Raw genomic sequence first — 12,944 nt, 5'->3', positions numbered from 1 at the left:
TATTTTTTTTTAATGTGATAAATAAAATAAAATAAATCTTTAAAGAGACATGACATAAATGTATGGTCTAAATTTTACTTTTTGGCATAGTGGTGGGTGTAATCCCATCATTAAATTGTCATCAATTTAAACTTGAATTGTCTAGATTCTAAAAAATTGTATTCATCTTATACAGTAAGTTTTTCACTTAAAAGGCAGTTAGCCACATCATAAACCACTTACCTAATATTATTCATTATTCTTTCATATGACCAAAAGATCTTTGACCTTTTTGCTCATGGACACAGGACCTCTGGGATCATTCTTTGGTATCTGGGGTGGGACGTTTGCAGTAAATACCATGTCCTGTTGCATACAGTAGACAATCAGTATAATTGGGATCTGGGGTGTTTGGAGGTTGGGCCAACACCTTAGGCTGTGTTGTATTCCTTGAGCCATTCCCGTGACTTTGTGAAGACACAGCTGTCATAGACAGCAATTGCCCAAAAGGTGGAATGCTCAGTCTGAAGCAATGTTTAGGTGGGTAATATAAATATAAATGTGTGTGTGTGTCTACTCAGTGGATAAAATGCGATTTTTATGTTGCCCTGAGAGCTCAAGACACTGCAACTTACAACAAAGTAAAGCTACATGATAGAAACACACTAAAAACTGATGGTCAGTTGTGAAACTCATCAGTGAACTTCACAGTAACTCTAACCTACATGGATTTTATTTACATACACAAATGCTATAGTTTATTTTGACTCACTTTTGGAAGCCAACAAATTCAAATCTCACCTTATCTTTTAGGAATGTTTGATTGAAAACAAAATAAATTGGTTTGTTTTTAGAAATTTAAATCTCCATTATTATGAGCAGTAAAATAACTAGATGAGTTTATCTTTACTATCTCAGATGAATTTGAGGTCAAAAGTAAGAATGGGTGATATAGTCTCAAAATTATAAGATGATATTCCAAGAATATTTGTGACAATGTTTTTTTTGACGACATAGAAGAAAAATACTGAGCAGAATTTTATCAGTGCTTGCAGCTGGGAGGCAGCAGCATTTGTAAGTATAAGTAAATTCCATCCGTCATTGATGACACATTACTTCATTAGAAGTGTGACTGTTATGAAACAAGGTGCCAGCAGAGGCAGCATTATAGAGCAGTGGCAGTGACACAGCATAATGAAGTAGAAGTAGGAAATAGCCTGCACTGTGTTTTCCCTGCCCAAGGCTATTAAAAGTTTAAAACATAACAATTTAGCTTAACAATAAGTAAAGGAGCTGCACAATAGCATCACAAACTAAAACTGAAATATATTTTCTACCTGGGATGTTCTATTTTTGCTCCACCTTATCAGACAGTTGTGTAAAGTGGTTATATGGTTCTTTACCACCAAGTAACCCCATCAGTAACTTCCATCCACTTTTAGCGTCATGTGGAGCACACCTAGCAAGTTCCCCAGTGACACTCAGAATCATTTAACTGCTCCAGCTGCTAGCATCTCCTCCTTTGTACTCTGTTGCATGGTCTGAATCTGAGCACTTGGTGTATCTATATGATGCAGCACCTCCCTAGGTGAAAGCATAGAAATGACCTCAGTATTTTCTCATTTCCTTTCTTCTTTTTCTTCCTTTAATAAATAAAAGATGTTTGTGGTCCTTTTTCATATTGCTTTCCCTTTCTGAATTTTCCTCATCAGTTCTCCAGTCTCCACATCTATTTCCCCACTTCTCTGACTCCATACATCTGTTCCTTTCACCAAGAGTAATCTTCAAACCTATTTCTCAAGACTCCCCTCTCGCTCCTTTTTTATTGCTCCCTCTGTTCATAGATCTCCTCCTGCTTTCAGCTCTTCTCTTCCATTCCATCCCACCTCCCTTCACTCCCCTGTTAACTCAGCCCCCCACCCCCACGTGTTTGTCCCTCATCTGAGAGGTGATGGAGAGAGGAGAGAGGAAAGTGGGAGGAGGGCAGCAGGGATTGTGTAAGCCTGGACTTGACCTCTGCTTTCTGGGCTCGGAGTAGTCTCCTCTCCACCATGGGCTTATAACAGATGGAGAGCCAGCTAGGCACACACACAGATACACAAACAGGGAAAGTGATTTCTCTTTACCCTACTGCACTCCCAAGGGTAAAATACCGATACCAACCATCCTCATCAAGTTTTAAAAACATATAACTTCAGTCTTGCAGGGGTAAAAAAACCCATAATCATGCGCTTACATGTCTGTAAATGCAGATATGTAAGCGCATGCATATTTTCTGTACAACTTCTATACAACTATATATCTTGAATTTTGTGTATATGGGATATTTATAAATACAGTTACTTGTATTTATTAGAACTATTTTGTTATATTTTGCAACTTTGTAATATAGTGTATTATTTAGTTTAGTTTAGTTAGTTACTGTTCTTACTGTCTTGGAGCAGCTGTGACTATGTAATTTCCCCTGGGATTAATAAAGTATTATGATTGTGTATGTATTATTGTAGGGCCTACCTTACAATATAAAGCCCCTTGAGGCGACTGTTGTTGTTATTTGGTGCTGTATAAATAAAATTGAATTGATTCTGATTTATTATTCCTCCTCAGCACATGTCTAAACCATTTCAACCTTGTCTTTCTATCTTTGAAGATCTTAACATCTTCAGCACTTCCATCTCCAATTTGGCCTCCTGCCTTTTTCTTACTGACACCATCTCCAAACAATCATATCAGATCACATGACTTTGTAAATATTCCCTTTCACTATAGCCACAAATTACCCTGGCATTTGGCTCCACCCATTTCACCCTGCCTCCACCCTTACCATCTCATCACTGTTACATCTGTATCCCTCTCATACTCACATATTCTGTATTCCTTTACTGACTCTCTTAGCTTTTTTCTCCAGAACATACTTCCACCTCTCCAGGCTCTCTTTCATCTACCCCTTACTCTCACTAGAGATCACAATGCCATTAGCAAATATCATAATCCATGAAGACTCCTGCCTGACCCCATCTGTCAACACGTCCATTACCATTGCAAATAAGAGGAGGCTCAGAGCTGATCCCTAAAGCATTCTCAGTCTCACCTTAAACCCATCTGTACTCCTATCACACACCTAATCACTGTGCTGTTGTCTCCATACATGTCCTGAACTACCCTCAAATACTTCTCTGCCACTCCTGACTTCCTTGTGCAGTGCCAAAGTTCCTTTCTTGGCACCCTATTAGACGCTTTCTCTAGATCCACAAAGATATTCCTTTCACCTTCTCAGCAAACTTTTTTCATTCATTTCCATTTCCATACTTACTCTATACACTATACTGTCAGAGGCAGAAAGGCAGATACGTGGCAGTGAACCCAAAAGCAGGCAGGCAGGTGAGTCGGATGGGCCAAAGCATGTAGCCTGAGTGGATAAGTGATGATTATGCAGCCTAAACAGGTGGCATTGTAGCACTCTGTGAACATGCATCCAGTGTTCATGTAGGGATTTTTGACACAAAGACAAAAATGTTCAAGAAGTATCTCAACACATTGTTCACAAGTGCTTGGAGGACCTCCCGGGCATTGGTAAGTCCAAAAGGAATCACGGATATTCAAAATGACCCAACGGGATATTAAACACCATCTTCCATTCATCCTCCCCCCTGATGTGTTGCGGAGGTCAAGCTTGGTGAAAATGTTTGCCCTATGGAGAGATTTTAATAGTTGAATTGATGAGAAGTAGGGGGTATTTTAACTGTGATGTCATTTAATCCTCTGCATGCTTGGTCATCTATGCATGGCCATAGTGTCTTATCTTTCTTTATCACAAAAAAGAAACCTGCACCTACACAGAAGCAAATAATGCCAGCTGCCAGTGGCTCTTGAATGTACATCTTCATTGCCTCCCTCTCAGGCCATGACAAGTTGTAGTGGTGGCTCTAGGGTAGTAGGGCTCTGGGAAGGAGGTCAATGGCACAATGGGCCTGTGGGGAAGAAGTAACATAGCTTTATCTTTTCTGAAAGCTTCTATTAGGTTATGTTCCTCTGAAAAGGAGGATAGGTCTGAGGGTTGGTTGACCAGTGGCAATGAGTCAGAGGAGGTAGCAGTGATTGTAAGCAATTTGCCAAACAGAAGAAACTCCAACTTGATTTTTTATTGCAAGTTTATTAATCAATATGTGGATTGTGCTTTTCCAACCATGAATAGCAGAGGATCAGAGGAGTGTCAGGTGAAGCAAATGTGAAAAATGAAATGGATTCCCAGTGAGACTAGATGAACAGACTCAGTTTGGTGCGTAATGTGAGCAAAAACTTAGTGCAGCGTATGGGAGGATCTAGCAGAACGACTGGGAGGCCTAAATGCATGGCTAACAGATCAGTGAGGGGAGACTTCATTGCTGCAGAGGGTGACTGGTAGTAAGAGATGGAGCTGCCCACTGGTATCCCGGAGTCTTTTGGCCGATTTGGGCACGCAAGAAGAATATGGTTCTGATTCCCACAACAGAAACCTTCACTGGCCTGAAAGCGCCTCTCTCTTTTGTCCACAGTGAGCTGAGATTGCTCAATCAGCATGGGTTTAGGAGGAGGATCAGGAAGAGACAGAGAGGAGGTCGTGGCGGATGTTTTTACCGGAGATGGCAAGACAGGAGTGGAAACAGGGAAGGATTTGAACAGTTTTTTAGAAGGTTTATGCTCTTGTTCAGCCTTTCTCTCCCTCTACTACCTCTACCACAAACAAAGCGGACACTACGCTTACCTCGGCACAGATTTAATAATTTCTTAGCTGCACTGCCCTCAGAAACTGGGTGAGCAAAAGCTTTTTATAAAGAAAACTTTAGTCAGGACCAATGCTTTCCTCTTAACAGAACTACTAAGTAGGCAAGTTTTGTACCATCATTGGGAAAAGAGCAAAGCAATCGGCTGAATGCTAAAAAAAACTGTAGCAAAACCCCCTCACGTTGACTCAACTCACCAGAAAGAGGCTTGGGTGCTGGCAATATTGCATTACGAAACACTGGTATCAGCGGCATGTGTAGATATGCTGAGGAATCAAGAGGAATCAGAGTTAAGTGTGTTGGAGGCAAGTGGGCAGTGGTGGTGATCTCAGAACAGAGTTTCTGAACTGCAGGAAGAATCTCCTCCTGCTTGTCACAGATAGTTTTACATTGTTTCTCTAAAAACAGCAGGGCCTGCTCATGCCCACCGATAATGGCTCCTTGTTTGGAGATCACATTCTGCATTGGGTCTGCTGGGTCCCATTCTTTTAGGCCAGTCTGTACTGTTAGAGGCCTAAAGGCCAACACATAGAAGTAGACCTAAAAGCAGAATCAAGGGACAACTGACTAGCAGTTAACAATGCTTTATTGAACACAGGAAAATAAAACTGGAAATGTGGAAAATGTAGTCTCTGATGTGGGAATCACTGAAACAGAGGGAGAGGGAGATTAACTTCTGAATGAAAGGCAGTTTGGCTCAAAATTTGAGCAGTGAGTTAATATAATGGCTTACTTTCCAACCTAGGGGAAATGAGCCCCAGGAAAGGTGACCAAGTCAGTGTCCAGCTGAAAAGCAGGATGAGAGAGATAGTTGAACAAATTCTTTATTTCCAGAGATCCAGAGTGAAGGGGCGGGCAGGCAGGTGAGGCGAATGCGGCCGAAGCGTGTAGCCAGAGTGAATGTGTGGTGGCAGATACTGTATGATGCTGCCTGAGTAGATTTTTCCCTGACACCACCTTGGGGTGTCGTGTTTCTTTCAGACTGCATCTTTTGTACAAGTTATTGATTTTTGTAGAATATAAAATATAGATATAGGTAAATATATAGGTCCCTTGCCTGATAAAGGATTGTGTAAAGGGTTTAGTTCACACCCTTGCAAAACAGCCATGCTCTATTATATTTATTTTTGATTAAATATTGTAATTTTTCTGGGCCTTAATATTCTCACAAAGGCACAAACAAATCTTACACCAGCAGATGAAACTTTAAACATCTACTAGGCCAAGGGAAGAAGCAAAGTTTATGTTCAGAACATGTCCACCCATTTTATTCATCTGCTTGAACACCTTCGAAAAAGGTGTTGAAAAGCACAATGCTAAAATGTTTGAGACTTTAACGGAGAGCAATATCTTGCAGTTTCTGAGGTTTTATTTTAGCCTTTTCTCTTGTTTTATGTTGCAGTGTATGTATGAAAACAGCCAAGCATTCTTAGCTGTGCAGCTATTTACTTGAGATCTTTCTAATGCCTGATACATCACAGAGCAGGCAGCTCCAAACCTTTCAACAACCTTAAAGAGACAGCAAGAATGAAAAGGTCAGCACCGAGGCACACTAGTCTTGTCATCTTCATACATAAAATCCCATTCACCTCTGAAATCTACACAAGGAATCAAAGTTTGCAAAATGACTCCAGCTCATAGACAGTTTTACTCAGAGCTGCTGGTGCCAAATAACAATAAATATCACAGCAGTGTATATAGTTTAGACATAGTTTTCAGCTAGGGATAGATGTCTGTGCCAGGTGCTTTAGTTATGGATGTTAGGAGCTGGTTTGTGCAATGAAGTGATATGGAATGATATGGGGTGCTACAGAGCAATGGTGCTAGGTGTCAGGCAGTTGTTTGGGACCAACTTTAGAGTATTTGCATGAGTGGAAAGCATTAATGTATTATATGTAAGTGCACAAATAGAGGAAGTCTTCTCTACAGATTTCCCCTTCAAGGCTAGATTTTTGTGACCCCTCCTCCCCTCTTCCTGTAACCTTTTTTTTTTCCTCAAGGAAACAATCAAGCCCACAGTCACGGAAGTCATCGTTCTCAGGTGTCTCCGTGTAATCCATCACCCTGTTGTTTTCCTGTCTTATTTTAGGCCCTTCTCGTTCTTGGCTGTTGTCATGTTTTGTGTTTTTCTGCCTAAAAATGGAAGATAATGTCTGTGAATAGGCCCTGTCTGAGTTAAGAGCTAATAATATCAGTAGATTGTGTGATTTATGGTTTTTGCACAGAGAAAATAAATCCATGTGCATGTGTGCCTGCTCAGTAAGGCTTTCTTTCTCACTCAGCTATCCAAGGAACAAGGTCATCAGACACATGATAAAACATTTACCAGTATGTAAGCTCTCTGCTTACAGGTCTGTGCTGTATTCCTGTTGTGCAAGTTGAATGGTGTTGGCTCTAGATAAAAGTGTGAATAAAGCATGTATCGCTGAAGTGGGCTCAATTTGACCCTTGAAATAACTGAACAATTTAGTATTAGCTTGTTAGGGTTGGGCTATTGAGTTATACGTAGGTAGGGCAGGACTACTATGTGGTTAGTGTTTGCTTTCAGTGCTTTCATCACGTGGGCCTTTTGTAGATGTTAATCCAGTTTAAAAGAGCTCTTTTTAATTCTAGTCAAAGCTCATATTTATTTTTTTCTTTTGAGGAATTTGCTCTTATATCCAGGAAATCCACGACATTGCATCTAGGTTGGTACATAATTCCCAAAATGAGGATTGTTCTAATGTCCACAATGTTATATGAGCAAGGTTCTTCACTTACCGTACACTAAATGTTCTTTCTGGGTTATTATTTAAAATGTTATTAATCCCCCGGGATTAATAAAGTATTCTGATTCTGAATCCTATGACCTCATTGCTTTATCTTACCATACCAACCTAACCAACATACAAATGTACAACAATTACTCAACAGTGCTGTGCAGCTGGAATTGGAAGGACTCTAACGTGCAGCATATGCTTGCCACTGCCATCTCTGCAAATGCTGGTGTGCACCAGCACTTATAATATAAACTTTTGGGGCATGCCACCATTTGCTTTGGCATGTTTGTTGTCATTTTGGCAATTTTTGTAACCTCACACATGCATCCGGTGCAGTTTCTTGCCTTGCTATTTTGATTTTGGCTGTTCCTATTCCAGTGTCAGTAATGGGTTAAAGCGTGAGTATATAAATGGTTATGTGTTGACCATAACTGCGGAATAACAATGCAGAGCTAGAGCTTTGTGATATGGTTTTCAGTATTTCAATAGTAATTCAATAGTATTTGCTCATGGGTTAGTAACTGTTGGTGCAAGTGACTACAGTGTGGAAATTCTGTCATTAGTCCCCATGGTTGTGAGTACCTGATTCTGACCTGATTCCTAATGAGGGGGAGGGAGCCACAGAGAGGTGAGGAATGAGGAGCCTTCTGAAAAACAATGCTTCTTTCACCTCCCTCTATAGCAGAGTGGAACAATGGTGACAAATCAGACACATCCATGCTCTCAAAGCACAAGTCATACAGAGCTGAAGTAAATGGTAGTCTCTGCTAAACACCAATTCTTTAAAGGAAGTTTAAATCATAATTTACTAAATTACTTCACTTTGTCTGCCAGCAAATGAAATATAAATCAAGGAGGTGGGATGATTTATTTTTGCACAAGTACATTTGAAGTATGAGTAGAGATTACAATGTTACTTTCAATTGTAAGGAGAAAAAAACAGTGTGTTTTTCTCCTGTGCACCTCTCCCTAGATAACATGTACTTTGGTTTATGGGGCCCTTGTTGTATTATAACCTTTACCCTGCTCATTGTGTGACCTTTAACCACTTGAGGACGTGTTCCTCTGTGAACAATAGTAGTCTTTATTCAGCCTTACACATGCACAATAATTGATATTATGTCAGATAAATACATTTCAATGACTTTGGTTGTAATTAGTTAATATTCATGAATGCTGATCATTGGTTAGTAGAAACAGATGTGACTCTGCTGGGAGCTCATCAGTGAACAGAACAATAAATCACAAAAGAATGGGGGTTTCTGGGGTGAAACAAATCATGCGATGACATGCAGCTAGCCCCCCTCAAACGTTTTCTACCACACCAGCATGACAGTGTAACCTGCCACTTCAGAGACAGAGCCAGAAAACAGGAGGATTTCTTTCTACAACAGCAATTAACAAATCAGCTGTAGAACCTGATAAATACTGTATTCTTACTATAGTCATAGTTTTGTCGTACAGATACACTATCATTTTATCTCTATTTTATCTGGTTTCCTCTGGCTTTTGACTATACAATTATGTTTGTCTATTTAAATGCTCCCTGGGTCAAATTAACTCACAGATTCTCTGCAGAACTTGGCCAAGACACAAACAATACCTATAGCTGGCTTTCCTTCAGGGAGAAAGTACTATTAAGTACAAAAAGGATCTCCACTCCATGTGTTGATCCTTGAACTTGATCAAAGCAGTTTTGATTTGCACATGTTTCAGTAATCTTTATTTACACCATGGACAAAAGTACAGGGCCACCTATACATTTGCTGAGAATAACCTTAACCGTATATTAAATGTCATGTGGCAAGTTTCAAAGTTACCACAAAATATCACCCTATTTATCTTTGTTTTTAATGTAAGCTAAATATAAATGATTTAATATGAACTATACCATGTTGTGTTAAAATTTTCATTAGATGTAAATAATTTAAGTTTGATTTAGCAACTATCAGTCGACCAACATTTAAAAAAAAAATAAAAAGAGAAAGAAGAGGTCCACCAAAACATTATCTATAGCCAGTGTATCCAAAAAGTATTTGTGGCAAGTATTAAGCAACACTGTATTAAAACTTTGTGAAACTGAGTTTGTGGTTTGCTTGTTGTAGATCTGAGACCATTGTGTTTGAGTGACAGGCCTCTTGGCATTACGCTGTCTCTCTTTTGTACTGAGGAAACAGTGGAAAGGGCTCCACAGCCAGTAATTACAGTTATGTGAAAAAACACATCCCACAAGGAGAACGTCAGGCTTTGGCAAGGGGAAAGTTGTAGATTACATGAGATATCCAAGTGAAACACAAATACACATACACGTACAGCTTTTTGGTCCTGTCACAGTGAAGAAAAAATAGGACCTCTGGGCAAACCACTGACAAGACAGCTGGCAGAAATTTTGATTTAAAGGCCGGAAATTAGTTCAATAAATGTGTGTGCTATTCTCAGATTCACTGTCTCGTACACACCCACATACACACACACACACACACACACAAGTAACAAATGGACCTTAAAGTAGTGCAGAAGAGAATATCTCGTTAGTTAAAGACAGCAACTGAACGGTCTGTGGCCATTTCCCCCATGTCTGTCCAGGAACTGAGCTGCAACACACACACACACACACAGACACACTCTTACCTGTCACAGAGCCGACCAGGAAGACAGAACGGTGCCAAGGTGATGAAGGAAGAGGAAACGTAGAACTCTTAAAAGCATCCAAAGAGTTAAAAAAGAAACCGCTGTTTTGAATGATGAGTCAGGTTACGGGGAGCTCTGACACACGAAACCTAAAAATTGTTACAGAAACTGAGCAGTCATCATTGCCTTGACATCACTATGACCCCAGCCTTGATGCTTGCAGTTTCAAATCAAACCCAAGGTTTCTTTGTCAGCACTGGCTGTCAGGTGAAATGAACACATTAGATTATTTAACCTAAAAGCAGTAAATTAGACTACATCTGAGGAAAAAATAAAAAGCAGAAGGAAACACTATTAGAGGCTTTACAAAAATGAATAGTGTGTGGAAGATAGGAAGAATTAGAAGCAAGCTTCTAGCTTTACTAGAATTCTTTTGATATCATAAAAGAAGCCTCTGCATTTTTATTTAAGACTAAAAACTGGATTGCAAAAAAACAACACAAAATTCAAAATTTTCTGGATCAAACTTGCCGTTGCATTTTTGGGGAAAATTCATCCATTTAGGCAGCAGCAGGGAGAATTTCATGGTTTGAATGTAATTCTTGTACAATTAGTTTTAGAAGCATTTGTTCAGAAATATAAGATTCCCACATGACCTCATGATTGTGCAAAAATAAACTTCAGGTAGTACCACAAGACGTACCACAACCACGAAGATTCTTCATGGCAGTCTGAAAAGTATTTGAGAGATGTAAGTATTTTTAGAAGCGTTTTAAAAAATTATTTTGATGTATTCGGATGGAAACACCTGATATTTCCCTGGAACATTGTTGTTCATTGTGTGAGATATTCTGAAAAACACATTTCCTTCTACAGGCATTTATAATTTACAACTCCTCTTTACAGGGAATAAAACAAAAACTTACTAAAACCAAGAGGCATTGCAGTGGCAGGTCAATGTCACAGATGAGGGGTTCCTCAAACATCTTTACCCATCATCCTCCAGTCACACTCCTGTGGTTTTACTCTGATACTGCTGTAATTAAGCCCCTCAATTCACAGACAATTGAGTGTAAACGGGGCTCTAAGGATTGTTTGTAAGTGGTGAAGCTGTCTCTTTAGTACTTAGGTGTCAGTGGAAGAAAGGAGGTGGTGCTGGTAGCACTGTGTGTGTGTTTGTTTTTGGGATTATGTGGGTATGAGGGGAGTCCAAGTATTGACTTTGAGATTATATCTATTTCATTCACACTGCAGTTCGGGAAAAATGAGGTCTTTCAATATAAACCCTCAAATATCCATCCTAAAGATGGAATACCAAGTGTACTGTGTTGTACTAGACAACTTTTAAAAAAGGTTACGTCTTTAGTGTATAATTTCTGATATTATCCTAATATTAATTTAAGATGACCCTATAGTGCTCCAAAAATTATTTTACCATCTTGAACAGAACAGAAGGCTTGCGTATCTTATGGCTGAGTAAATATACTTGAATTTACAAAATGCTGATGACTACATTCCAGTAGTACTATAAGAAAGCCTTTGTTTTACTCCCTAGCAGAGTAGAGGCATTCATTACTTGCAATAAAGTGTAATGCCTGTTGTGCTTCAAAAGCACCATATTATTTAGAGAGTTGTAAATAGACAGCAGTGGTAGTACAGGGTACGAGTTTACAGTTTTACTGCCATGTCATGACAGTCTTGACTTTCCCAGGTTCCAGTTGAAAATTATAATGAATTCCAACTTCAAGAGGAACTCGGCATAATAATGGCAAGTAACTCTCTGTCGTTCACACGATATCTGAAGCTTTAAACGTGAGGCTTGAGGTAATATTCCTGTGCTGGTACTTTCATCAAACAACAGACCATTTGCATACTCTAATGCATTAAATTATACACCAACTTTGACTGAGATGCAAAAAGACTCAGTTTAACAAATTAGTCATCTTGCACAACTCATATTTATTTGCTATCCAGTTCTGTTCATCTGATGTTAAAAGAGCACCTAGATTTTTTAAAAAAAATCTATAAAAATTCTTAAACCTATTAAAATCCTCTTTTAGTACAGAAGCTCGACTGTGCTAAACTAACTCTAGAAATCAATTAGTTTACAGTTTCAGAATGTATTTGGACAACATGAAGTTAAAATGTTATTCAACACTTCTTTAAGGTGAAATTACACAATAATAAATTACATTTTACATATAAGAGAATAAAGTAACAACACTTCAAAACAAGCAAAATTGCCACTTTCTGTGGGTAGAATGCCCTCCTGTTCTCAAAATCTCCTGAAATTCATTTTAAGCACCCAATTTATTCTTCTTCCTCCCACGCTTAGAATTCATGTGTCTGCATCTTCGCATCACACTCTAACAGGCCTCTCCCGGCAACAGATAAGACAGCAAAATCTTGGCCAACAGTCATAAAGCTGGGCATTGCTGGTGGTGCCTGGATGTCGCCACGACAGCAGTAAAGCAGCAGCCTTGTTGCTGACATGTCTGTAATTTCCGAGACTGTGCAGCTAATTCTGACCCAGCTATCATAAAGTGGAGTTGGAATGCAACCTTTGGTCGACAGTGCTGGCTTAAGCAACTAACAGGGGAACACACCCTGCTTATATACACAAAATTAAGTATTAATGCAAGCATATACATGAAAGTATACAGTAAAGCCTAATTACCAAGGCAAGCAGTATTATTAGAAATGCACAATGACAGTGGACCAGGGATCTGAATCAAGAGAAAGTTACCTGATAATTTTAAATTCCATGTATTTAGAAGTTAGCATGGGGCATGAAATGTCAAAAAAATTGAAT

Source organism: Neolamprologus brichardi, chromosome 20 (assembly GCF_056152115.1).
Source record: "Neolamprologus brichardi isolate AB-2024 chromosome 20, ASM5615211v1, whole genome shotgun sequence".
Lineage (NCBI taxonomy): Eukaryota > Metazoa > Chordata > Actinopteri > Cichliformes > Cichlidae > Neolamprologus > Neolamprologus brichardi.
The sequence above is the reverse complement of the archived record's forward strand: the minus strand, read 5'-3'. Positions refer to the sequence as shown.